The sequence below is a fragment of the Bidens hawaiensis genome, unplaced genomic scaffold (assembly GCF_021521415.1).
Source record: "Bidens hawaiensis isolate Kalapana, Puna unplaced genomic scaffold, B.hawaiensis_p1.1 tig00050807_1, whole genome shotgun sequence".
NCBI classification, from domain to species: Eukaryota; Viridiplantae; Streptophyta; class Magnoliopsida; order Asterales; family Asteraceae; genus Bidens; species Bidens hawaiensis.
Window position 1 is genome coordinate 94,557 of NW_027499121.1, and position 26,782 is coordinate 121,338.

General features: G+C 40.7%; 1 long non-coding RNA gene across 2 annotated transcripts; it reads left to right on the plus strand.

Annotated features, from left to right (window-relative positions):
• The first annotated feature begins 778 nt into the window (after nt 1-778).
• LOC143598768 (uncharacterized) lies at nt 779-2,244 on the plus strand. 2 transcript variants are annotated; one of them, XR_013147169.1, is made up of 3 exons: nt 779-928; nt 1,831-2,078; nt 2,152-2,244. It is a non-coding gene; the product is annotated as an uncharacterized LOC143598768 (long non-coding RNA). The 2 variants fall into 2 exon arrangements; XR_013147170.1 differs by having other exon boundaries at nt 1,831-2,072; nt 2,152-2,177.
• The last annotated feature ends 24,538 nt before the right edge of the window (nt 2,245-26,782 follow it).

Here is a 26,782-nt window from a genome sequence, read left to right on the forward strand (position 1 = left end):
GACATGTGGCACCGGTTGCTTAATGGGGTCATCGCGTAACGCGATGCCCCATATCCCTTGGTCATCGCGCAGCGCGGCGCCCCCTTTCTTTTCTGATTTCTAGGGAAGAGCATCGCGTAGCGCAATGATGCTGTTCCTGGGCTCATCGCGTAGAGCGATGGGTCCTGGAATCAGATTTTTCACTTTTGGTCCTTCATCTTTGATAACTTGCCACTTCTTGATCATACTTCCATCTTCCAAAAATACTAAAGCGGCCCTTATGTGGCTCGCGGCGATGCGAGCGTGCGCCATCAAAACGCCATATTACGCCCGAGTCCGGGTCCGTGCGCGTGCGTGTCGGGTGCTTTGCACCCCCTCCGCTAGGACTATGGAAAGTGGTTAGTCACATTAAAACATTTCTATGGAAACTTGCTTCCTTATAGAGAGTTTCCATTTCTTTATTTGTTTCCATGTGGGATGAAAATTCAATTCCTTATTTATACCCACGGGAAATGCTTCCCTTTTCTTCCATCTTTCCGTGTGGGATGGAATTTTCTTATTTCCTTAACATAAGAATGCTTTGTTTTTTCATATCTTATTATTCCCTTAGGGGGTGTTTGGTACAGAGAATTGGGGGGTGAGAAATGGAAATGGAAACAATTCTCTTGTTTGTTTACGAAAGAAAGAGGTGAGAAATGGAAATAAACCATTTCCATTTCCCTGATTTCTTTTCTCTAAAAAAAGCGGAGAAATCATTTCTCCAGGGTTTCATTTCTCACTTCCATTCTCTTCCGATTAACAGATCCCCTCTCATCGCTATCTCCATGAAACTGGTGGAGAGAGAAACAACAAACCCCAAGCCCTAAATCCAATCGAATCGGATCATCCAGTTCTCACCAACTGTCAAATGCTCACAATTTGCTCCCAATTCACACCGATTCTCGTTCCGGTGAGTGATTCTGTAACTGATTATTGTTCCGATGACCTAATTCCGCTTTGATCCGTCTCGATTGGTGATTGATTGTTAGTTGTTGTGATTGATTGTGTAGATGTGGATCTAAGTTATGGTGAATTGTTAGTTGTGCTGGTTTATTGTTGTTTTGATGATTAATTGATGTGCGATGAGTGATCTTATGAGGATTTTGATGTGGTTTTGTGAAATCTAGAGTGTGATAACGTAATTGATTGTGGATTGTTAAATTATTTATGATGTAGGTTGCTTTATAGTAAGAGTTTGTTAAAGGATGTATGACATTAATGTGATTATTGCAACTTCAATGGCAACTGAATGTTATATTCTGGTTTTTAGATGTAGCTTACTTTGAAATTGTACATCATATAATGTAATAATGCCTCTTGTAGCATACTGCATACTGAAACTAGTGAATTATTTGTTGGAGATAATTAGTCAAAGGTGGAATAAGGAGTGTATGGTTTTGTTATTACTATTTACAGTTCTTAGAAGGAATATATCTTACTGATTTAGTAATTTATGTGCATCGTCATCTTGTTTTAGCATATAAGTTCGAGTTAGTTTAACACTGAATGAGGTTTTGGGAATAGTTCTGTGATAGAAGCATATTTTCTTCAGTGGTTAATATGTTTGTTCATGGGAATTGTGCTCTATCTAGGGACTTGATTACTGCTTTTTTAATGCTTAACTCTTGCCTAAAGAGGAAAAGTAATTAGATGTGTCGTGTTTGTGACCATGGTAATTTTACCCAACCTTGTGTGCAAAAAGGGTGAAGATAAAAGTTAATGTATTTGTAGTGCATCTTCTATAATTTTTGTTATTGTAGTGCATACCTATGCAGGTGTTATGTGAAACCTCATTGATTATTATTTTTTCAGGAACACATGTTTGTTGGTGAAATAACTTTGAGGGTCCCAAAAGTGTTTGTGGAGGGTGACATTCATTAGAATATTTGGTTCTCATCAGGCTTAAAATGGCCTCTTCCAGCCTAGGACATGGTGGAGTCGGTACATCAAGAACTGTTGGTGGATTTAATGAATCCTCTACTGCAATTGATCGGTTGGGAAGGGGAATGCTTGAGATGAGACTTAGGGATAAAGTGGAACGTGGCGATGACAAAGTGAGTGTAAGTATAATCGTTTTAATAAACAGTTAAACGAGTTAAAAATATATTCAAAAAATCAAGTTTATTGTTCCAGGATAGTGAACCAGAGATTGTGCATGGGGCGAGTACTGAATCTGGACATGTAATAAGGACAACAATTGGAGGGCGTAACGGTCAATCTGAACAGGTAGGAAGTGATGAGTTTAAAGAATTAGGTGGTCTGTTTTAGAATTTTGATATGTGCCTACGCATGTAAACGAACACGAACAAAGCATGTTTTTGTATGTTCGTTTAACTTTAACTGAACAAACTATTGTGCACTATGTTTTGTATGTGAATTGGTTTGATCAATGCATATTTTGGTCGGAATTTATGCATCTTTTTATATGTTTTTTTATTTTTTAATAAATATTTGTTATGAAAAAAATACTTGTGCTAATGATAAAGTTGATATAATTCTCTGTTTATTTTCTATGTACCAAACAAGAGAAATGATTCTCAGCTATATTTCTCTAGTGAAATCTCTGTACTACCAAACAGAACAGTCAATTCTCATTCTCCAGACCAATTTCCTTTCTCTGCAATTCCATTTCTCTATTCCATTTCTCTACAATTCCATTCTCTGTACCAAACACCCCCTTACTTGCTTTTGAAATTATTTTTAATCCTTCAACTTTTAAAGTTGACAACTTAACCCAAAATAAATATGGGTTTTTCCTAAATGTTACATTTAACAAAATAAATATGTTAAAGTTTTTATTGCTAATTGAGCTTTTTTAGATATCATAATGCATGTGTGTTTCAGTTCTATTATTTGGAGCCCTAGATTGTAATCTTTTTTACTGTCTCCATTTTAACTCAATGACTGGTTGTGTGTTTCTTCTTTGAAGGGGCGGCTGCTAAACATGCCTGTACTTTCCAAAGGTAATTTCTGTTATCTTTCGTGTTAGATTTTGACTCCTTGTCTGCTATACGAATTGTATGTTTAATATGCCTCATTGTTGGCGATCAACTGGTCATTCATGATGTGTTAGTACCATTTCATTTTACATTTTTTATGCATGTCTGTTATACGAATCTAATTTGTAAGTTGCGTAGTTGTTGGCGTTCAATTGATAGCTATCTTCTTGAGTCCTTTGACTTTAGCTTATGGCACTGATATTCTTCTTTCCACCCAAGTTCTGGTGCATATTATCTAGAACTCTGCCACATACCAAATTCAGTGGGCATGACATCAAGAAATAGAACAAGTAAACATATATAAGATGGCATAAGCTTTATTTTGGCCGGATAAAAGAGTAATTAGTACTGCACTGCTTAAGAAAACCGGGCCATCATTTCTAAGCCCATGCATTTTTTGTCTGCATAATGAGTTGCTTACTGGTACCAACTCAATTTGAGTATTTCTTTGATTTATTTGATATTTTAGTAGGTAGTTATTAATGGCTTTTATGATGTTCAGTTAAGTTTTCTTGCTTAATGACTTTCTATCAATTATAATCCGTGCAAAATGAGTTGCTTAATGGCGTGGCTTGATGGTCTAACTTTACTAGGAATTTTGAAGTGTTTGATTGTTGTTTGCGTATGCATAATGCTAGATTTTGTTTAACTATGCATGTGGTACTTTGGTTTCTTTTTTATTGCAGAACCTATTAAAAAAATTTTAATACATAACCATGGAAGCATTCTGAACAAATTACCGGGAAGCAGCTTAAACGCATGCATGACAACTCAGAGATATTGTTGAATCTTATGGTGGTTGAAAAGGTAGGTCCCATGGTTATCTCTAATCCTTTTTCAAGGTTACCGAAAAAAATACTTCATTAACTAAGAGCTTTAAAATGATTAAAATGTTGAATATGGCATTTACTTAATTTTTAATTATTCTGATTTCTAAATAACATTTTTTAAATCAGAAATTTGGGATGCACTTCACGCAGCTGCAGAGGCAAAATATGAGTTACCCAAGTATGTGTTTAAGTGCACCCACAAATCTGGATGGCGGACCAAAAGCTATGAAACTCAGTTTTGATCCTCTAATCTTTTTATCGAGCAAATTAATGTTTACTTTGTTTTGTATTAAGTCAATTGCTTATAGGAATGCACAAGGTTGTCCCTCTCCTACTCTCTACTGCTCCAATTGGTGGTGTTATAAAGGAGAAACTAGGTGTTGGTTTAAGTCAAAAGTGCAGCCCCTTCTGGATGGGCTGATGGCATGCAAATCAAGAAGCATATTGAAGTTTCGGCTCTAGCATATTGGATGGAAGGGCAACCACGCATCTGTGTCGGTTGCTATTGTGGTAAACTACGGTATCTTCTTTTCTTTTATTTTACTTGGTTGTTTAAAGAAAAACCGTATTAATCATAACATGGAGATAAATAGTTACCATGAATGTGTGTATGTATTTTGGTTTTAAAAACCTATCATACAAGGTCCTGAATTTTTTTTTCGTGTACAGAATTTGATTGCTTGTCATATTGATATTGTTTTGTACGTGAATGTGTAAACGCATGTCTTTGAACGTTTTGCCCAAGGATGTTTGATTACCCTTTTGTCAGCCACTAATTAGTGTGTAATTCCTACGCTAAGTATTGTTACGAGAAGAATATCTAATATTTTTACTATATATGGTTTACAATGTCCCCATCTTCTACAACAATTAACTACAAAACTTTTTCGGACAATAACAGTTGACTACAACATTGTCACCGATATCCGGATTGCATATAATGCTACAAATATCCCCACGCCCCATCTTCTACAACAATTAACTACAAAACTTTGTCATTTTGATATGTATCTATTACCTAAAATGTAGGCCAAACGAAAAAAATTTAAACTTGACCCCGTCGCATCGCGGCGAGTCAGCCTACTAGTATATTACATAAGACACTTCACTTGTGTTGTAATATATATTGAGATTTTAAAACTCCTTTATTCTGTGAAGTTGTGATTTTTTTCTTTATTTCTCATCTTTCACACTATCATAATCTTCTTTTATATCACGAAATATTGGTGCTGACTGCTGCATGATGTGTAGTAGGCTTATATCTGGCTGCTGCTGCTGCTGCTTATGCCAGATATCAAATTGTTATTAAATATTAACTACCCATTTATCATTTGTTTTGCATTTGCTACATATACATTTTCTGTAGTATTTTACTATTTAGTTAAAACTCATTTCACACTTAACAAACTTCACTTTTTCTATTGCAGAAGCAGAGAAATACTAAACACGAAAAAATGTATGAAAGAGGACAATCGCTTTGCATTTCTTATGATATTCATGACATCGAACATTCAAATCAGAACAAATTGCCAGCTGCCATGATTGTAATGCATTTGAAAGGTTTTGGAGAACACAAAATGTGCATTTGAAAGCTTATTGAAAGTATATCGGAGCTTAAACCTACTATTTTCTATTTTGTTTCTTGACTGTTGGGTAGAATTTATTCAGGTGTTCTGCTATGTTTGTGAAATCTATTTTATGTATTTATAAATTAATATAATTTAGTTGATTTTTTGTGCAGTGATGGAAAATGCTATCTTTTCATGCAAATATTATGTTATTAATATTGTTATGATTATTCTGATTTATTGCTTTACATTTATTTTAATGAAGTCGGTCGTCCTTTCACTCATAAGGGAAACAAATTGTACTTTTATTCTAAATATATAGTGTATTCTTTTAGTAACGAATCAAATCAAAGCTATCTATTTGCTCAAATTGGCTCGTGTTGAATCAGATATTTTTTTATGGGTGAAAACGGGTTGGGTTATGTTAGGTTCCCAAGTCAACTTTTTTGTCTTTCTATTTTTTTTAAATTGATGTATTATATATGATTGCTGAATATATGTTATTGAACGTGTAGGAAAGCGGGGCTAACCGCTAAGATAGGAATATTGTTTTTTATTCTTTGCAGTACATATCAGATATTTAGATTGCGAGAAAAAGAAAGAATCTCAACGACCACCCCACAACAATTGCATGGATCCGATTTGAAATTGTTAGGGATTATAATGATTTAAGATGTTTAGCTTGTGGCATTAATGTGGGCACCACATTCCAGCATCGATGCTCCCGTCTAACGGACGGGTAAAGCACTAGTTTGCATTAGATACACCAACATAGATGTTGTAATAAACCGAACCAGCTAGATTTAAATGTATAGAAAATACATGTTATATGTAGTGAAATCCTCCGAATGAATTTTGATTTGATCAACACATTGGTTTGTTGAGAGATAAGGATTTGCCATTTTACTTGCGTATTTAACCAGTTTGGAAAGCTCCTCTTTTGGCCCTACATTTTATGGAGCCTGGTGGAAGTGGAATTGTGTTGTTAATAAGTTTGAAGAGGTAGGTCCCAGCAGAGACCAGTTGGTCCCGCAAGACTCACCTTGAACAGGGACGTCTGCGCAAAGGCCATCTGCTCCCGCAGGACCCACCATGCTCATAGGATCTTACGCGCAGTACACAAGCTGAACACGCAGGGAAAGCCTCCCAATGGTGAAGTACCCCGCCTGTTCCCGCAGTTGCGGATACAAGCCATCAGGGAAGGCTACCCGCAGACAGCAGGGCTACACGCACAAGACACTAGCTACTTCAGTAGTCACATGAAGGAATGAGCAAGGCGGGAACAATCCCGCCTAAATGAGCCAGTCTGATTCTGAAAGATCTTTTGTACCATACCTACCAAGGTATGGATAGGACAGACGATCTGACCAGAACAGCCCATGAGCCAATCACAGGGTGACAGCTCATCGACAACAGGGCGAGGAGGAGCACCCTCTAGTACTGTTTGTCACTATTAGCCGCTGCCTACTCACCAACCCTTACTGAGGAGCATGCGCGGCCTACAGTTGGTGGAATAGTGTTACTGTTGGCCGTAACCTATTCACCAACCAGCATGGCCTGCGTACAATCCACAGTAAGTGGGACGTGCATAATCTACAGTTGGTGGAATAGTGCAGCCGACTTTGTTACTGTTGGCCGTAACCTACCCACCAACCAGTATGGCCTGTGCATAGTCCACTGTTGGTTGAACAGGAATACTATTCAGCCGGCTGTACCTTCTTGGAAACCTACCTTCGGCTATAAATACTCCAATATCTTGGAATGGTAAGATCATCTGCTATCCAGTTATCTAGCAATCTCTTAATATACACTTATATTCAGAGCAACCTAGTCTGATTCTCACGCCGGAGGGTGGTCACAAGGAGGAACTCCCCCCTTCTCAGTGACGAGCTTACGGTGTTTGTTTTGCAGGTCTCCTGAAGAACAGCCTTCTCAGCTAGACCTCATCCGTGGGAAACATTACTTAACCCCCAGATTATCTATAATCTGTACCGGGTCACTTAGTGTTTCTTCATTGGCGCCATCCGTGTATAAAAGCTAGAACTACTTTAGTTTTTTCACAATTTCTGAAGAAATGGTTAACGTTACTCCGGTTCAAAGGCCAGTAACCGACCAAGAAACCCCGGTAACAACCCCAGCAACTGGGGGGAACACCGGCGGTTATACAATCCTTACGAACACTACCCCGACTACCCAAGCCGGGGCAAGTGGAGTAAATATTCCATTGGGGTTCTCCGATACCCAACTGGAAAAACGAACGAAGGTTCCTCGCCAAACACTAGATCAAGTGAAGGCGTGGGCCGAAGCACGGCAAAGAGAATTCCAAGCCGAATTGGACGAACGCTTGCGTTCAGTTCAACAGGCTGACGAATTCGCCAGTACTCGCCAACACCTCAATATGAGCAGTGACTGCGAGTACTCAGACGACGGGTTGGAATCCGACACCGACGCGAACCCTCGCCATAAGGCGAAAGGGAAGCGTAAGGAAACGGACGTCCAACCAAAAAGGAATTTTGGGGAAGCCTTTAAACCAATCGTGGAAAGAAACCCGCGTGACTTTTCCAAAACCTTTAGACCAACTGCTACAAATGCAGGGAAGTCAAAGTTCGCAAGGGACATTGCGGAAGCAATCGCCCCGAGAAGTGCCAAACAAATGTCCAACATTGGCACTTATGATGGTCTATCCGACCCAGACGACCATTTGAACAGGTTCATTGCGGGGGCTACCGTCAGCAACTGGACGGAACCCACGTGGTGCTACATGTTCCAGATGACTCTGGTCGGAGCGGCCAGGGCATGGTTCGATCGTTTACCGATCCACCACATATATGACTGGGCGGACTTTCAGAACAAGTTCAGCCAGCATTTCAGCCAACAGAGGAAGTACACTGAAGAGCAGTGGACGATCCTTAACTGCGTGAGAGAGGAGGATGAATCTCTACTAGACTTCATCACTCGCTTCAACTCCAAAAAGCTTAGTCTCGGCAACATAAGTGAAGATCTGGTTCGCGCCGCCTTCATCCAAGGCGCCGAATATCCAGAACTTATCCGCACATTGACGGGTAAGGATGGCATGCCATCAACTTGGGATGCCATCATGACGGCGGCAAAGCGCTTTGCCGAGACGGAAAAGCAACTGGGAAGAGATCTTCCCCAGAGTACACACCTCTACACGCAGAGGACCAGAGAGAACAATGTCCGGATCGCCCGGCAGAACAAAAAGAGGAGGCTAGGTATTTGGCAGTCAAGGGTAAACTTTGACACCTCATCCAGCTCTCGCCCTCTTGTTGGCGGAAGGGACAACACACACCCTTCAAACCGAAAACACCGGTGGACGCCACTCACGAAGAGCGTCACGGAGATATTTGCCACGGAAAAATTGCCATGGCCTAAAGCCCCAATGATCCGGCAGAAACCTAATGCGGATCAAAGCAAATCCTGTGATTTCCACGGGACAAAGGGTCATGGTACTGAAGAGTGCACATCCTTGAAGGATATTATTGAGACATTTGTCAAGGACGGAAGGCTTGCACATCTTGTGGCATCGATCAGGAAGGGAGGAAGGAATGACAACCGGTACAGAGGTAACGGACGAAAGCCCGTCGATATCAGCATCAACATGGTTCATGGCAAGGTCAGAGGAAGAAAAAGACGGGTGGCAGAACCATGCGCGTGGAAAGAAGCTGAGGTGCGCTTCCCGCGAGTGCCAGGAGGCCCCAGCAAAGAAGGCCCCATCGTCATCAGAAGCCAGCTGGGGCACTACATCACTTCACGCACTCTTGCTGACAACGGCGCTTCGTCGACAGTGATGTACAGACAGTTCTTTGATAAGCTGGATGATGAAGACAAATAACGCTTGGAAACGGTCTACGCTTCAATGGAAGGGTTTGACGGAAGTACAGAAACACCCCTGGGTATCCTATCTTTCCCCGTTACTCTTACTGATGGGAATCATTCACGCACAGAAGACGTGGATTTTGTCGTAATGAAAAAGCCACATCATACGTACGACATCCTATTCGGAAGAGACGGGATGGCAAGATTCAACGCCGTGGTATCTTCAGTCCATGGCATGATGGGATGGCCAACAGCTGAGGGTGTAGCAATGATCTCTGGCATTCCCCAGGTATGCATTGCATCTGTTTCATCTAAACCCAAACCGAAAAAGGCTAAACCAACCATCACTGAACCAGAAAAATGGGCCTTCAATGGCAAATACCCCGACCAGGCCGTTACCATTGGACCAACAATCGTTGATCCCACCCGCACCTTAATCAAACGCTTACTGCAGAAAAACGCTGACATCTTTGCGTGGGCACCAGCTGACATGACTGGTGTACCCCGAAGTAAGGCGGAGCATAAGCTCAAATGCGATCCGGCTGTTACGCCAATCGTACAAAAGCGCAGAGTAATGGGGCCTGAACAAACTAACGCGTGTAGAACCCAAGTCAAGGAACTCCTTGACGCAGGCATCGTACGCGTTAGTAGATATCAAACATGGGTTGCAAATCCCGTAATGGTACCGAAGAATGACAAACAATGGCGCATGTGCATAGATTTCAAAGATTTGAACAAAGCATGCCCCAAAGATTGTTATCCGTTACCAGAAATTGATCTCAAAGTGGATTCGTTGGCACCATTCCGCCTTAAATGCTTCTTGGATGCGTATAAGGGGTACCACCAAATCCACATGGCCATTGATGACCAGGACAAAACCGCATTTCGGACGCCCGATGGTACATTTTGTTATAAAATGATGCCATTCGGACTTAAGAATGCAGGGTCCACGTACCAACGACTAATGGACAAAGAGTTTCATGCCCAAATCGGGAGAAACTTGGAAGTCTATATGGATGATTTGGTCATCAAAAGCCTCGAGCCTGAGGCAATGTTGAAAGACATTGAAGAAACTTTCAACATGCTCCGAAAGATAAACATGAAGCTCAACCCGAGCAAGTGTTCATTTGGGATGGAAGAAGGGAAGTTCTTGGGAGTCATTGTTACTAAAGATGGCTTTAGAGCGAACCCTGAAAAGGTCGAAGCCATTGTTAAAATGGAATCACCTACCACCATCAAACAGGCTCAGACACTGAATGGACGACTAGTCGCACTTAATCGCTTCTTGGCAAACCATGCAGATAAGTCGTTTCCTTTCGTGTCAACATTGAGAAACTGCTTGAAGAAAACGCACTTCCGCTGGACACCAGAAGCGGAAGCAGCTTTTCAGGAGATTCGGTCACGCCTGATCGAACTCCCAACACTTACAGCACCACAAGCGGGAGAGGAGTTAATCCTATACCTTTCCGCAACAGATAGAGCAACCGGGGCAGTCCTGCTAGTAGAACGAAAGGGCATCCAGATGCCAATCTATTATGTTAGCCGTGTACTAACAGACGTAGAAACCCGGTACTCTACCCTCGAAAAATTAGTCTTAGCACTTATACATGCTTCACGCAGGTTAAGACGATATTTCCAGGGCCACCCAATCACCATTCTCACCAACTTCAAACTCTCAAACGTTCTAGGCAAACCCGAATTATCGGGACGTCTAGCCAAATGGGCAATTGAATTGGGAGAATATGCAATTAAGTACAAGCCAAGACCAGCCATAAAAGGCCAGGTCCTGGCCGATTTTATTGCAGAAGTCCCCGCTTCGCGGGAGAAAGAGTGCCAGGAGGAGGCTCAACCCTCCCCAGCACAGGACGTCAATGATGTCTGGCGACTCTATACTGATGGAGCAGCCAGTAACGAGGGTTCAGGCGCAGGGTTAAAATTAACCAACCCAGCGGGCCAAGAATATACTTACGCTATTCGGCTGGACTTTCCAAGTACGAATAACGAAGCCGAATATGAAGCATTCTTGGCCGGTTTGAGAATTGCGCGTAAGATGGGAGTGAAAAACTTGGAAGCCCATGTGGATTCCATGCTGGTGGCCAACCAAATAAATGGAACATACACGGCTGTGAACGACACCATGGCCCTGTACCTCGCCCAGGCAAAAACCCTTATGCGTGATTTTAGTGATTGTAAAGTCATACATGTCAAGCGCAGCGAAAACAAATCTGCGGATGCGTTAAGCAAGCTTGCATCACTAGCCTTCACCCACCTGGGAAAGGACATCCGCATTGAACTCCTCGAAGCGCCATCAGTCCCGCACAAGGAAATTTGTGTCATCCAAACCAGTACAGAAACGTGGATGACACCAATAATAAATTACCTTGCAGCAGGAATACTACCAGAGTCAAAAACACAGGCAAGAAAACTACGCTGTAAAGCACTGAATTATCAACTCGTCAATGACATCCTTTACAGACGTAACTTTCTTGGCCCACTCTTGAGATGCGTGGACAACCAAGATGCCAACTACCTCCTAAGGGAAGTACACGAAGGCATCTGTGGGGTACACGCAGGTCCCCGCGCTGTTGTAGCCAAGCTAAACAACGCGGGATACTTTTGGCCAGGGATGCATACGGATGCACTGGCATACATCAGAAAATGCAGGTCTTGCCAGCTTTACGCACCTAACACGCATCGCCCGAAAAACGAACTGGTTCCAGTCACTTCTTCGTGGCCATTTCAGAAGTGGGCCATCGATGTGACAGGCCCATTTCCTACAGCAGCAGGAAATGTTCAGTTCCTAGTGGTAGCCATCGACTACTTCACCAAGTGGATAGAAGCAAAACCTTTAGCCCAAACAACCGCAAAGCATATCAAAAAATTTATTTGGGAATTTATAATTTGTCGTTTTGGACTTCCACAGAATTTGGTGAGCGATAACGGCACCAACTTTGCTGACAAAAAGCTACAACAATGGCTAAAAGAACTTCAAATCACCCACACCTTTACCTCAGTGGCACACCCGCAAGGAAATGGTGAGGTGGAAAGAGCAAATAAAAGCATCGTCGAAGGCATAAAGAAAAGACTCTTGAAACACAGATCCGGCTGGGTGGACGAGCTTCCGCACGTCCTTTGGGCAAACAGAACGTTGAAGAAGGCCAGTACGGGAGAAACCCCGTTCAGCCTCACTTATGGCACTGAAGCCATGGTCCCGGTCGAAATTGGTCTACCCTCACCAAGGGTCTTGAGTCAGCCAGAAGACAATGATGCGGAAAGACGGTTGGATCTTATGCTAACCGAGGAACGCAGAGACTTAGCCGCAGTGCGTGAAGAGAACTACAAACGACAAATGCAAAAGTACTACAACACGCGGGTAAAACTCTGCAACTTCAAGGAAGGAGACTACATACTGCGTAACAACGAGGCTTCGAACCAAGAACGCCCAGGAAAGTTGGCCCCGATCTGGGAAGGGCCATACGTTATCAAACAGGTTCTGGGAAAGGGCGCATACCGGCTCGAAAGGCTCGATGGCACTCCCATCCCAAGAACATGGAATGGAGCTCAATTACGCAAATGTTATATGTAGATCAATTCCAAAACTTGTAAAGAAAAGGCCAAGAGCCACTTCTAATGGAAATGATTCTCCTTTCATAATGTGTTTACCTTTATCCTTATGAACTCCCCACTGGTGCCGGTATTTACCGCATAAATGAGGAGAAGTAAGTCATTGCGTGTGGAAGGCGGCAAAACCCGCATAAACACAACGTTAAAAATAAGGGAAACCTACACGCAGGTATGATGTAAGTAAAGTTTAGCCATCTTTGTAAGTGCAAGTGACGGTCTTATCCGCACAATCACAAATAAGGAAGCAAAACTTCAAATTATCATCTACCACGATCAAAGGTTATCCTAAAAAAAAAAAAAAAAAAAAAAAAAAAAAAAAAAAATACTTAGAAATAAGGATAAGGAAAACCTACACGCAGGTCAGGTATGGGTAAAGTTTAGCCATCCTACCAAGTGCAAGTGACGGTTCAACCCGCACAATCACGAAAGAGGAAGCAAAACTTTAACCCACTATCAACCACGTTCAAAGGTTAACTTATCCTAAATACTTAGAAATTTCGAGGAAAAATGAGGAAAACCTACACGCAGGTCAGATGACGGTTAAAATTTAGCCATCCTACCAAGTGCAAGTGACGGTTCTACCCGCACAATCACGAAGGAGGAAGCGAAACTTTAACCCATCATCAACCACGTTCAACAGGTTAACTTATTCTAAAAACTTGGAAAATTGCTAACTTAAACTAAGTCATGAGCTTATAAAGCAAGGAATCCAAAGAAGGAAATAACAATCTTATCCGCAAAAAGATTTATATTTCAATGATATATTACAAGAATGGCCGGGTTACTACCCGCCTGAAAGAGTAAATCTATACAAGTCTATCTTAGCAATGGAAAGGGATCTTCAGGATCAAGCTTCAGGGCCGCTTCCACTTGGACCCGCTCCGTCAGAAGAACGGGGTGGTTCGAGGAACGCTTTGAGGACAGCTAACCCATCATCAGCAGCAGCTACTTCGTCCACCTTTTCCACCACTGGATGCGGGAAGGCGGCGTATTGGTTCAATGCTTGGTCATAAATGGCTTCGGTATCCACATCGAACAAAGGGAAGTTGGAAGGCGGGACGCCTTTCTCAACAAACCCTTGACCAAGCAGGAAGCCGGCCTTTTCCCCATCCTCATGAGAAGCGTTGAGGGCTGCGGTCATAGCATCATCGTAAGAGGTCTCTGAAAAGACCCGACGCACAACCTACAAAGAAAAAATACAAGTATTAAAACCTTTTCTTACAAAAGAAAAGCGAGAAGATAAAGTTAAACATACCTGAGGCAACGCTTCTCGAAGAAGCCATTGGAGGGCAGCTTGAGCTTCGTTATGGGCGCGTTCGGCTTCGCTCTTGTTAAGGTTGGCAAGTAAAACTTCCTTTGCGGCAGCCTCTTCGACGCCCTTAAGCTTCCGCTCGGTGTGGTCAAGCACCCCTCTTTGGTCCAAGATTTCCTGGAGTTTCTTGGCATCTTCCATTGCCAAGGCATCATGAGCGCGTTGGAGAGCATCTAATTTGGCCTTGAGCTCCTCATTCTCCACACGCAAAGGCTCAGCAATGGCTTCAGCCTTGGCAGCCCTCTCGGTTGCGTTTCGCGCAGTCTCCCTGGCCAGCCGAAGCTGTTCATTCACAGCTTGGGCAGCCTTGGAGCGGGCCTCGAGTCGCGCCTGAACTTCAACCTCGAGGGCCTTGAAGGCCTTCTCCTTGTCGGCGGCAGCTGCCGCCAGCTGTTGGTTCTCCTCCCGGAGAGCACACGCCTCAGATACGTCCTTGGCGCGAGCTGCTTTCAACTTGTCGTTTTCACGACAAAGCAGCTCGACGCGCGGCTGCATCCGGGCTTGGAGAACCCGAAGCTCATTGGTTAGCCTACCCTCCTGGTAGCTAGCCATGGCTTCCCCCAACGCACCATGAGGAGCAGCGTGGCGAGCCCAGTCCACGCACTCCACAGGGGTACGAAGGGTTGTTCCTCGGCGTATGTTCCATCGCGGAACATACACTTCATTGGAATCCGACACTGCAAAAGAAACAAAGGCAGTAAGGAAAAGATAAAAAACATAAGGGAAAAAGAAAGGAACCCTACGCACCTGTAGGGTCAATGACAGGCCGATAGCCGCCAAACCCATCACCTGAACCTAAAGGAAATCCATCCAACAGGTCAGGCAGACGGGAAGGGGGCAAAGATCGGCGGGAAGCCCTGCGCGTACCTGATGGTCCGGCCGTAGGTGCCGGTGGCGCGGGCATGGTGGCAGCCGCCGTGGTCGCCGTTGTGGTCACCGCCGCGGTCGCCGCCTCCTCAGCAGCAGCAGTAACCGCCGGCTCCGTGAAGGATGCTGTAAAAATCGCACTCACGGCCGGCGGTGACGTCATCTCGGCCGGAACAGTTGGCTCAAAGGAACGAGCAACTGGACCAGCGGATGCAGGCGCAGGCGCCTGGGTCGACGCCTCAGGAAGGCTGACCGAGCCTACCGTCATTGGCGGGGAGGTACTCCCCTGCGCTTCACCCCGGAATGCGTCAACATCCACGCCTGCACAAAGAAGAAAGTGTTAGATAAATTTAAGAAGTAATAAATCTGCAAAGACATTATGATTGTACTTACGGGTTTTCTTGACCCTGAACGTACGGACGGGCGGGGAGGAACCCGATGGAGCCGGCCTCTTGGTACCGGTCACCGTCGTCTTCGTTGGTTCTCCGGAGGTAACGGTCGTAGCCTCCGGAACAGTGGTCTTCTCACCACCGGGCTTCCTCGCCACCTCTTCACTATCTGACTCCGAGTCAGATAGAACCACCGGACCAGCCGTGGAGGTCTTCTCCTTCCCTTTCCCGCCGGCAGCAGCTTTCTTCTTCCGCACCAATGGAGGAGCATCTGAGGATTCCTCAGAAGAAGACAGGTCAAGAATTCCAACAGCGGGTACAGCATTAAGGGGTTGAGGAAAGAATATCGCCTTACCTGGCCGCCGGTGGCTCAGGATCTCGTGGCCCAGCGGATAGACCTCCACAAACCGATCCGCTGTTTGCTCCAGGATGGGCAACTCGCCCTCGTCCAAAGCACGAGTACCCATCCGCGCGGGACCGTCGGCTTCCCGCGGAAACAGAAGCGACTCCAAATCATTTCCCTCTGAAAGAAAAGAAACAGTTAGAAGACAAACTTGTATTAAAAAAGAAAAACAAGACATACCATAGGGAATAGAGTTCAAACCGTATTCGAGGAGGATGGGAACCAGAGATGCATCTTTCCACACCCGGCTCATCCCTAACATGACCATCCCGGACTCCGCAAACCGGTAAACCGGAGATTGGATCCGGGATATCTTCGAAAACTCCTGGTAGTTGGGGGGCGTGAAGGCTCGGTATCGCTTGGCCATTTTTAAACTTCATGGCAAGGGGGATGGCGCGGGCAGAAATGTATAAGAATTCCTGCTTCCATGCGCGAAGACTGCGCTCGGTGTCGCAAATCTTCAGACCCTTAATACGGGTCGTCAGGGTGTACCACCCTTGGATGCACCTCCAGGTATAGAAGGTCATCAGGCGGTCCACATGGGGCTCGATGCCCAAAATCCGGCACACCCACTCAAAATGGCGAATCTTGGCGATCGCCATGGGGTGCAGCTCGGTCAAATGGACACCGTGCCTCTCAAGGACACGGTAAACAAATTTTGTCAATGGGAATCTAAGATTCCCATAGACAAAAAATGCAGCATAAACCCCGATCTTGCCACTGGGGGCATCGTACACGGTCTGGTGGGATTCAGGAAACTCAGGCTCGAGATGATCGAGCATGAACTTCCTGACAACATACCGGTACTGATCGCCGGGCAGAGCACACTGGCACTCACCAGCAGTACCCCTGTCGTCAGCTATAGCTTCAGCATCACGAGAGGACATTTTTGCAGAAAGAAGAGTGATTTCGGGAAAATGCTTGCCCGAAAAAGGGGAGTATTTGCCGGAAATCACTAAGAAGAAGAAGAAGAGTGAAAAGTGTGAATTGCAAATAACCCTCTCCCCCTTTATATAGTAATCGCAATTAATGCGGTGAATTTAATGCGGAGGAGAGAGAAATCAAAGGTGCAATGAAACTATGACACGTGGCAAAAAGCAAGCTGGCAACAGCTGTTGAAAGGACGTGTGCCAGTAATTTCGCGGCCACGCGCCCGAAAAATCATGCCCACGCGCCTGAAAAAGCGACTGGAATGACCATGTTCTGTCACGTCACCATAACTTCCTGCACGTCCTGACACAGTCAGAAGAAACCGTCACACGACGTTTCAGATGTTTGGACTGTTCTTATCCTCACCAACCTTTCGAATTTCAAAATTCAAAATTCAAAAAGATCAAAGGTAAGCGGGAAAATACCCCTTACCTTGGCAACCAAGTAACCATAAGACGGATGCGGGTACAGTGTTAAGGCAAAACCTTCCACATACCTAGCACCCGCAGGGAATTGAAGCCAAGAATACCCCGGCAACAAAGTAACTATAAGACGGGTGCGGATACAGTGTTAAGGCAAAACCCTTCACGTACCTAGCACCCGCAGGGAATTGACGCCAGGAGTACCTTGAAAGTAAAGTAACCGTAAGACGAGCGCGGGTACAGTGTTAAGGCAAAACCCTTCACATACCTAGCGCCCGGCAGGGAATTGAAACCAGGAAGGATCTTCTGGGCAATGCTTGTGGAAACGGAAATAACATCCCCGCATAGCGGGAACGTTGAGAAATACATTGTTTGAAGCTCCAGGATGGAATTGGTGGTTTAAACATAATTGATCACTATGTTCAAAACCACTAAAACCTCAAGGAGAATCCACACAAGTGAGACTCAACGCTCCTGACTTGCGAGAAGGTTACATACCTACCCGCATCATACCCAAAGATCAAGCAAAAAAATCGGGAATTTTTGCAAGTGACATTAGGAAACCCGCGGGAAGAATCCCCACGGAGAACCTTAAAACTAGAAACCCTTTTCAAAACCCCTTGCTTAAAGTCCAAAAGTTCACCTCACTTTATTAAACATTCAGGAGAAGAACATTGGACTGGGGGGACTTTCGAGCATTTTTTAATTTCTTTTTCACTTTAAAATTTTCAATAAAAAACAAGTTTGAATGCTGTAAATGATTTTTTTTTTTGTAAACAAATTAGTAATTTTTAAACAAACGTATAATATGTTGTAAATTTTTAGGAAAAAAAGTTCGAAGTGAGATATAATGAACATGTAAACAAACCTTTTAGTATTTTGAAAACTTAAATCGAACTAACAAAAGTATAAAATTGACGAAATAGTTAAAATTTAAAAGGGTTTAAAAAATTGTATACTTATATTTTACGTGTGTTGTCTATATATTTATATATTTGTTAATATATAATTATATATAAAATAAATTAAAAATATTCGAGCGGAACCGAACCGAGCAGACCTTTGCTCGTTGCTTGGCTCGTTTACAACCGAACAGACCAGAACGGCTCGTTTACAATCGAGCGAAAAAACGAGCGAGCATTTTTTGAGCAATTTCTGAGCGAGCGATGAGCGAGTTCGAGCGGCGAGCGGTTTGAACGGCCTAATCATTAGCCATCCAATCGTTGAGTTTCCGTCTACCACCGGCTGGAAAGAGCGCTTAGACTACTTATACCGCTCAATATAAGCGTCTATGCAACTCCCTAAATACTTTTGTTTTATTTCGATCTTCATTGGAAACATTAAATGGGAAAGGTTAAAATACAAGAAAGATAAAAATGAGGAGTGTGAACATAATTTGTGGTTAAAAAAAACCCTCTTAGTAAAAAATTAAAAAAAAAATCATAACTTAAAATATAAATAAAAAACAAAAAAAAATAAAAACTCGAATGTTTCCTCTATCATTCCCGTTCAAAAGAAAAAGAAAAAAAAACCCGGCAAAAGACACAATGACAAAAATGAACCAAAGACACAATTATAACTAAAAAAAGACACTATAGATCGCAAAATATAACACAGCGTCGAACAAAATATAACACAATGCTGAGTAATATAACACAATATTAAGAAAAAAAGACACAACGTCAAGGAAAAAACACAATCAATGACGAAAATAAACACAAAACACAATGATACACAAAAAGGCACAATGAAATTTTTCCCTTAACATTGTGTCTTTTTTTTTTCTAACGAGGAAGATGGTAGAAACATTTTTATGTTTTTACTTTTTCATTTTTCAATTAAATTTTGAGTAATGATTTTTTATAGGTTTTTTTGTGTGGCTATAAATTCTTCTCAACCTTTTCATTTTTGTTCCTAGTCGTAGAATAACTTAACCCACACTAAATAATCCCTAAGTTGAAAACTAATGTTTGTTAAACATATAAACCTTCTATTTTTCAGAGTGAAAAATTAAATATTCAGTAAATTGAAATCGAAAGTTTGCAAAGATAGGTCCTTTTCTCTCCCTAAACTGAAAATTAAAGCTTGTCATAAAGATAGATCCTTAGTGAAGTATTAACCGGCAATCATGATTTAAATAAATAGTTAAATACTATAGGATAAATGGTGAAATTTGTTGTCCGCTCCTATCGACTCATGAAATTTCAAATTTGCCAACATATATGAATATTTGCTTGTTGGGTTCCCATTTAGTTTGTCAAGATTTCGGACTTTCCATGAAATTGTACTCTCCTAACGTATTCCCTTTGAGATAACCGAGTCATTCAACTACAAGAAGGAGGACTCAGACAACAACATTGCCACTGCGTCTTATGGCAGCTGCCAATCAAGAAGAGTTGGGTGATGAACGAATAAGAGTCGGGAGAAGTGTTGCTTTGGAAGTTTCATCATGGTTGAAGACAAAAAATAATTCACATATATATAACGGTCATATATTCAAAAGCATACACCGTAATTATAGATGTAGGGCAGTAAAGCTTAGTATCTGGGACTGATTTATCAGTTACCATTACTATTGGGCACTGATTTTTTTGCGACTAATGTTAGGGACTGATAATCAGTCGCGTACATTATTTGAGACTAAATTTTAGTCATAAATAGACACTAAAAAGTGGCACAAAATTTTGATGACTAATCTTCAGTCTCTAACGTGAAAGGAACATATTAGAGACTGAAAATCAGTTCTTAATATTTCCAACACATATCAAATTAGGAATTGATATTCAATATTTGACGTATTTTGTGTATGGAAAGATCAAGGACTGATTCTTAGTCTCTATTTGTTGGGAGCATATTCTACAATATAAGGAAAAATATAACTAGGGGCTAAGAATCAGTCTTAGAAATCATGTAATGTACCTTTTTCGGGACTGATTTTCAATCTCTAAATTTAATTTTTGATGAAGTAATTTGGGACTAATATGTAGTCTCTATTAACCGCCGAATATTAGGGACTGATCTTCATTTTCCAAACATCATCGTCACATCAATCGTTTTGTGTTTAAACTTTTAGGGACTGCTATATTAGTCTCAAATACATGGTATTTGGGACTGATTTATCAGTTACTAATTAATTGGACAATATTAGGTTTATGCGAGAAACTTATTGGAGACTGAATTTCAATCCCAAACTGATAATGAAAATTATTCGTATGACAACTAATCTTCAGTCTCTAATAAAGTATTTTGGTAATTATTTTTTTCTCTCCGCCCGTTTTGGTAAAAAAATAACTCTAATTCATTTCCCATGGTCATTTATTAATTATTGATATTAATTAAAGCTAACATTTGACGTCTTTTATTTCTGTCACACCTAGATGATTTGTATCATGAGAATAATCTAAAATTTGATATGGTAACATAAATAAAGAAATTATTAGATTTATTAAAGCTAATTATCTACCAAATGAATTGTGAATTTACAAAAAAAAAAAATCTACTTTAGTAAATATTTTTTAACAACCCATTTTGGTAAATAACTTTTGTCCAAAACCATTTTGGACAATAAACTCATCAATATGGCCAAGTAAAATGCTTGATGGCCAACTAGCAGGTTGTTGATAGTCAATTAGAGTTAATGATATTAAAATATGGTCAATTATGATTATTTGCTCATGAATGGTTAATCGGGTTACTAATGATTAACTAGGGCCAAGTATTGTTTAATAGGGTCAATGATGACGAGCTATTATAAACATAATTGGCAAAGAAGTGGATAATTAATCAAATTTCAACATTTTAAGATCTAACGTGATTTTATACGGCCATTATGCCTATCTATGAGTAATTCATGATAAGTCATGGTCATAGTTAATCAAATCTGACATGTTAAGATCTGATGTGATCTTGCCATCATGCATGTCTATGAGCTATTATCATTTTGGACTCAACAAAAGTGTCCGAGAGGTTGGCGCCTTATTTAACATAACTCATACGCTGTATTTAAGCAGACAAACAAGTTGTAGAAAGCAGTGTTTTGAAACCCGGACTGGCCCGACCAGGATCCGGTCCCTATACCGGGCCGAGTCAATGTATTTGGGACGTTTCTTAAAACCCAGCCGGGTTTTGCGGGTGGTGGTCGGCCCGGTTGACCCGGCGAAAACCCATTTTTTATTAAATCTAAAATGAAATGTGTATGTCGGATTCAAACTTGGGTCATTTAAGAGACAGAAGCTTTAATGGTTACTCCATGAGCCAACCAACCAACCTTCATTGATGTCCTTATTGATCAAACATAAATCATATATATTTAAAAAACAATGTATAAAACATAAGTAAACATTAAAGTTTGTTATTATTATTATTTTTGGTTATTAATATTTTTATATGTAAATGAATTATATATATATATATATATGGGTGTGTGTGTGTGTAAATATATATTTAAATTATTATGATGTCATCCGGGGCAAACACCGGTCCGCTCTCCCGGGTCGGTCTGACCTTTGACCTGTTAAGACGTCCGGGTCCATATCCGGGCAGGGTCTGAAGCGATAGATAGCTAAATCTTTAGTTTTGGAGACTTGTATTCTCAATAATAATAATAGTTTAATAAAACTTTCAATAATAATCAACAATAATAATGAAGTATTAAAATCATACTACAATAATAATCCTAGTAATTTAGATATTATAAGTAAAAAACAAAAAATTGAATGAATAGCTTATCTATTTAGACCTATCAACGTTAACTAAAATTAACTTCTCAATCCCTTGTATAAACCCACGTTCCTTCCAAATTAATCGTCCCTCAATTACGCGCGCTCTGAAATCTGCTTTGAACTCCCTCATCTGTGCGAAGAACAACCGGTGTTGCAGGTCGTATTTGAGGTACCAATTGGCTTTAATTAGATTTTAGGTTAATTTGTTGATTCGTGTAAATACAATAAATTAGTCAAATCTGATTTCCTTAAGATTGTTATTATTTGACATTTGTTTTAGTTTGGTTCTCAATTTGCGAGGCGTTCTAGTCCAGATTTGTAACTTGAAAGTATAATTGTTTTATAACCCATCGTTAGCTGTTATGTTCATATTGTTATGATGACATATAGTAAAGGAAAAACACTGTTTAGACATAAGATAATTTTGGAGGTCTCTCAAGCCAGAATTTTGACTGTTTCTGTTCATGTAGTGTATCGGATACCTATGCATTTGTGTATGATGATCGAATAACAAACTTGTTCTAGCTATTTGGTGCTAGGGGTGCAAACGAGCCGAGCTACTCGAGATCGGCTCGTTAAAAAGCTCGATCGAGCCTGTGCCTGAGCTCGAGCCTAAAAGTAAGCTCGTTTAATAACCAAGCCCGAGCCTGAGCTTCACTTATCGAGCTCGAGCCAGCTCGCGAGCCTAAACGAGCTTGTCATCTATATATTTTTTTAAAATATATATTTAATAATTATTAATTAATATATATAATGTTATGAAAAAATTAATAAAAATAACTAAATAATATATATATTTTTATGCATAAAATTATAGTAGAAAAAAATATATAAAAATAATTATAGTTATCTAAAAAATAATTGATAAATAGTTAACGAACCGAGCTCTAGCTCGAGCTTTGAAAATAGAGCTCGAAACGAGCCGAGCTCGAGCTCGAGCTATGTAAGTTAAGCGAGCCTAGCTGGAGCCTTGTCGAGCTCGGGCTCGGCTCGGCTCGTTTGCACCCCTATTTGGTGCCATGAATGATAAACAGTGTGCTTGGTTTTTATACAATGATATGTGAATATACTGTTAGAAATGATCTTTTATAACCATGTGAATCACTAGATCAACTTGAACTTCATTTTTCTAGTTTTAGTTTTAGCAGAAAGTATAAAGATTGCAAATGTTTGTGTTAGAAACCACAAAATCATAAGCAAACAATTTCCAGTATTTCCACAAAATACCCCTGCCCATTTAACAGATTATGAACACTCTTATAATGTCTATAATTTTGCCTCAAAGGTTGCCATTGATCCATCATAACTATATAACCAAACTGCTCCTGCACATGAATTCTCCGAAAATTCCCGAACTGCATTCGAGAACACTTATTGACATTATTATAAAGCCACGCATACCATTGTTCATATGACTGGCCCAATTTAATCAGCATGAAAATATAGCATAGAACATAAGTTTGACATTATTCGAGAACTGCTTATGACTTTTCCTCATAGTTTGACTTTGGCTCGATAATTGACTTTTGCATAACTGGCCCAATTTAATCAGCATGAAAAGACCAAACTGCCCCTGTGATTGGATTTTCCAGATTTGTTGTATAAAAACCACAAGTCTGGACCAAAAGAAGGAGACTTGAACCTTCTTTATAACAGATTCAGCCCAAACTAAACTAAAACAACAGTTGCTTATAAGTAATTTCCAACTTATCAAACTAGATTTTTTCCTTAAATCCACCAGTGTGATGGTTATTCTAGTTTGATCATGAAACTTAAGAAAGAAAGAAAGAAATAGAGTCTGACCCTATTATTTTTGTGGTGATATTCTGTTTAAATTCCAACTTTTAACCCATGTAGTATATATAACCCTTTTTTACAATTTTGAGTTAACTAAATATGATGACCTGTAACCTGCTATAATTTTGGTTTTTTGTTGGAAGTTACACGAAGTTGACTTTTATGGCTCAATTTTTAAACCTTAACCATCCTTCAGTTTGATTAATATACTTAGTTTTGCATCTTATTATTTGTGAATTTGTGTATGTATATAATTGGCTTCATGTCTGTACGTATGTATATACAACTTGTTTGTGTATTGTTCTAAATTCTAAACTTTTTGACAAAATCTTTAGACCACGTTCTTGATTTTTTTTACAACCCAACATCATTTTAGTTAATATGTTAAATTCTTGTTTATGTATGTTTGCTGTTAAGTAGAATTTTGCAATGAATTTGGATAAGAGCTGGACTAAAATCACGAACAAGGTCGATCCAACGTTCATTAGAGGAGCATTTGCTTAGCTCAAAATACGTATCATAACTTATTTTCTTAGGTTGTGAGTTCTAACTAGGGATGGCAACGGGCCGGGTATTGCTAATCCCATACCCGTAATTGTTGGGAATACTGTTGGGCAAGGGTTGTCGTCGGTGGTGTATGTGGTGTAACTGCTGTTGGTAGGGTAAATGGTAGGCATAAAGTAATTATTAATGTAGTCATTGCTTACTATATTTGCCAAGTAAATGCATTTTTTAAAGTAATTATTGGTTCGGGTAAAGGGGTATGTGTTTTCGGGTAATCGGACCGGGTATCATCTAATCCCATACCCGCGAAAATTTTTAAATCCTAATCCCATACCCGGCCCATACCCATCGGGTTTCGGGTATACCCATCCCATTTGTTTCGGGTTTCGGGTATACCCGTCGGGCTCGGGCTATTTTGTCATCCGTAGTTCTAACATGTTTGGTAAATATTGTTATATAGAAATACAATAAGAAATGGAAGTTAACAGAAGTAACAAGTTATTACAAGGAGAGGAGGCTCTCGCTCAATAGCTAATCATGTATTCCAGATGGTAAGATTTAAGCCTTACAAGTTACAGTTTTTTAAACTATCATGGGGCTGTATTCTCTACTATTACGCTTTCTATTATCGTAGACAAATCACGAGACTCAAGTAGCACCTACCCCATTTGAAGCTTATTACAACTTGCATTTCAAATCTAACAAAAATGGATGGTTAAACAATCACACGCGTATTGAATATGTAAGTTAGTTACTCTTTTATGGTTTGATGTCGCTACTGTATGAGCTGATGTGCAGCTGCACACAATACGCATTCTTGTTGGCAGCTGATAATTTACTTTTTTTATTTTATGCATTATATATCAAGACCCGATAAAGCCCAAACCGTGAAAATCGTAAACTAAGGCGTTCATAGTTTTAAAGCGAACCATGAACACCCCTAGTTACGATTAGTTTTAACTGTTTTTCGTACCATTTCTTTTGTTAGGAAAATATTCTTCACCATAAAGAGGAGGCTATGGCTAAGTCAACTTCAGAAGGGATGATTATAATTGCTGATATGAAACGTGAGCTAGAGAAAAAGGCAATTAAAAGTGTGTGTGCTAAAAAGCAAACAACAAAATCTGCATGGGAGGTAGGCGTTGGACCGGTACTGAGGAAAAAGGATCACTGGATGATATCGAATTCGTCTCAACCACCTTCAAGTGAGACCGAAAATCTTCAAAATCAGGTTGTTGCACTCAAGGAGGAACTGGAACAGAACCAGGAGAAACTTAGACAAATTAATGAGCTGTACGAAAAAATGTCAATGTTCATGAGTTCAAAGTTTCCAGATTTTGAGAACGTTGTAGCTGCATCTGCAAGTAATGGAGGAAATGGATCGAGTGGACAACTCAATGAAAGTGGTAGCGAAGACCTGATCTAGCTAGCGTGTTAGTTAAGACTTATTCTTTATGGTTTATTACTTGTTTTATTTACTAGCATTTTAATGTTTGGAAATACTGAACCAGGTTTTGTTTCTTTTTATGTCTAGCGTTTCAAAGTTATGATATTGTTGGTTTAGCATTACAATTGTGATATTGACAGTTAAATGATTTATAGTTACTGAATGAGCGTATTAGAGATTGATTTTCAGAATTTGATTAAACGTATTGGAGACTGATAAATTTTGTTATTAGAGACTGAATTTTAGTTTATATAAAAGATATTCGAGACTAAAATGGCAATGCATTTGAGATTAATTTTCAGTCACTAAAAAAAACATATTAAGGACTAAAATGAGATATTATTAGAGAACAATTTTTAGTTACTAAAACACTTTATTAGAGATAGAAATTTGTGATATTAGAGACTAAACACTGGTCTCTAATACATCTTTTTAGGGACTGATCTGGTACAGAGTTACGAATATAATAAAACGCATTAGAGACAAATAGACATGACTTAGAAGACTGATTTTTAGTCCCTAAATAAATGCAATTGAGACTGAAATATCATAATACTAGGGACTGATTTTTACTCACAGAAGATACGTATTGGAGACTGAATTACGAGGTACCATTGATCAGTTTAAGGACTGAATTTATGTGCATTGGACACTGAATGTTAGTCCCCGTTGACGCCACGCAATGGGGACTGATTTTCAGTCACTAAAACTACTATCTAGGACTAGAAATAAGGGATTGGGACTGGAAAAAAGGGATTAATTCGTTAGTATCAGTGACTGATTTTTCAGTCCCAGATACCGCTCTTTTTTGTAGTGCCACCCGTGAACCAAGAAATACACCTCACAGGTCTCCAACACAATCCGCGAAAGGAACCCGCGGGACACACAAAGGACCACACACGTGAAGGTCCCCACGTGATATGGAAGAGCAGTTATAACAAACAACTTCTAGAAGATTTTCTCAACATTCCCTGATAGCGACATCAGCCAATGGAAGGACGACATCTGGACACCTGGTAACCATCCCTAACGTGGACAGGCCGTCACATCCTATAAACGCTCGGCACGTGTCCATTCAGGCAGATATGGAATATCTTGGCAGTGACAACTCCAC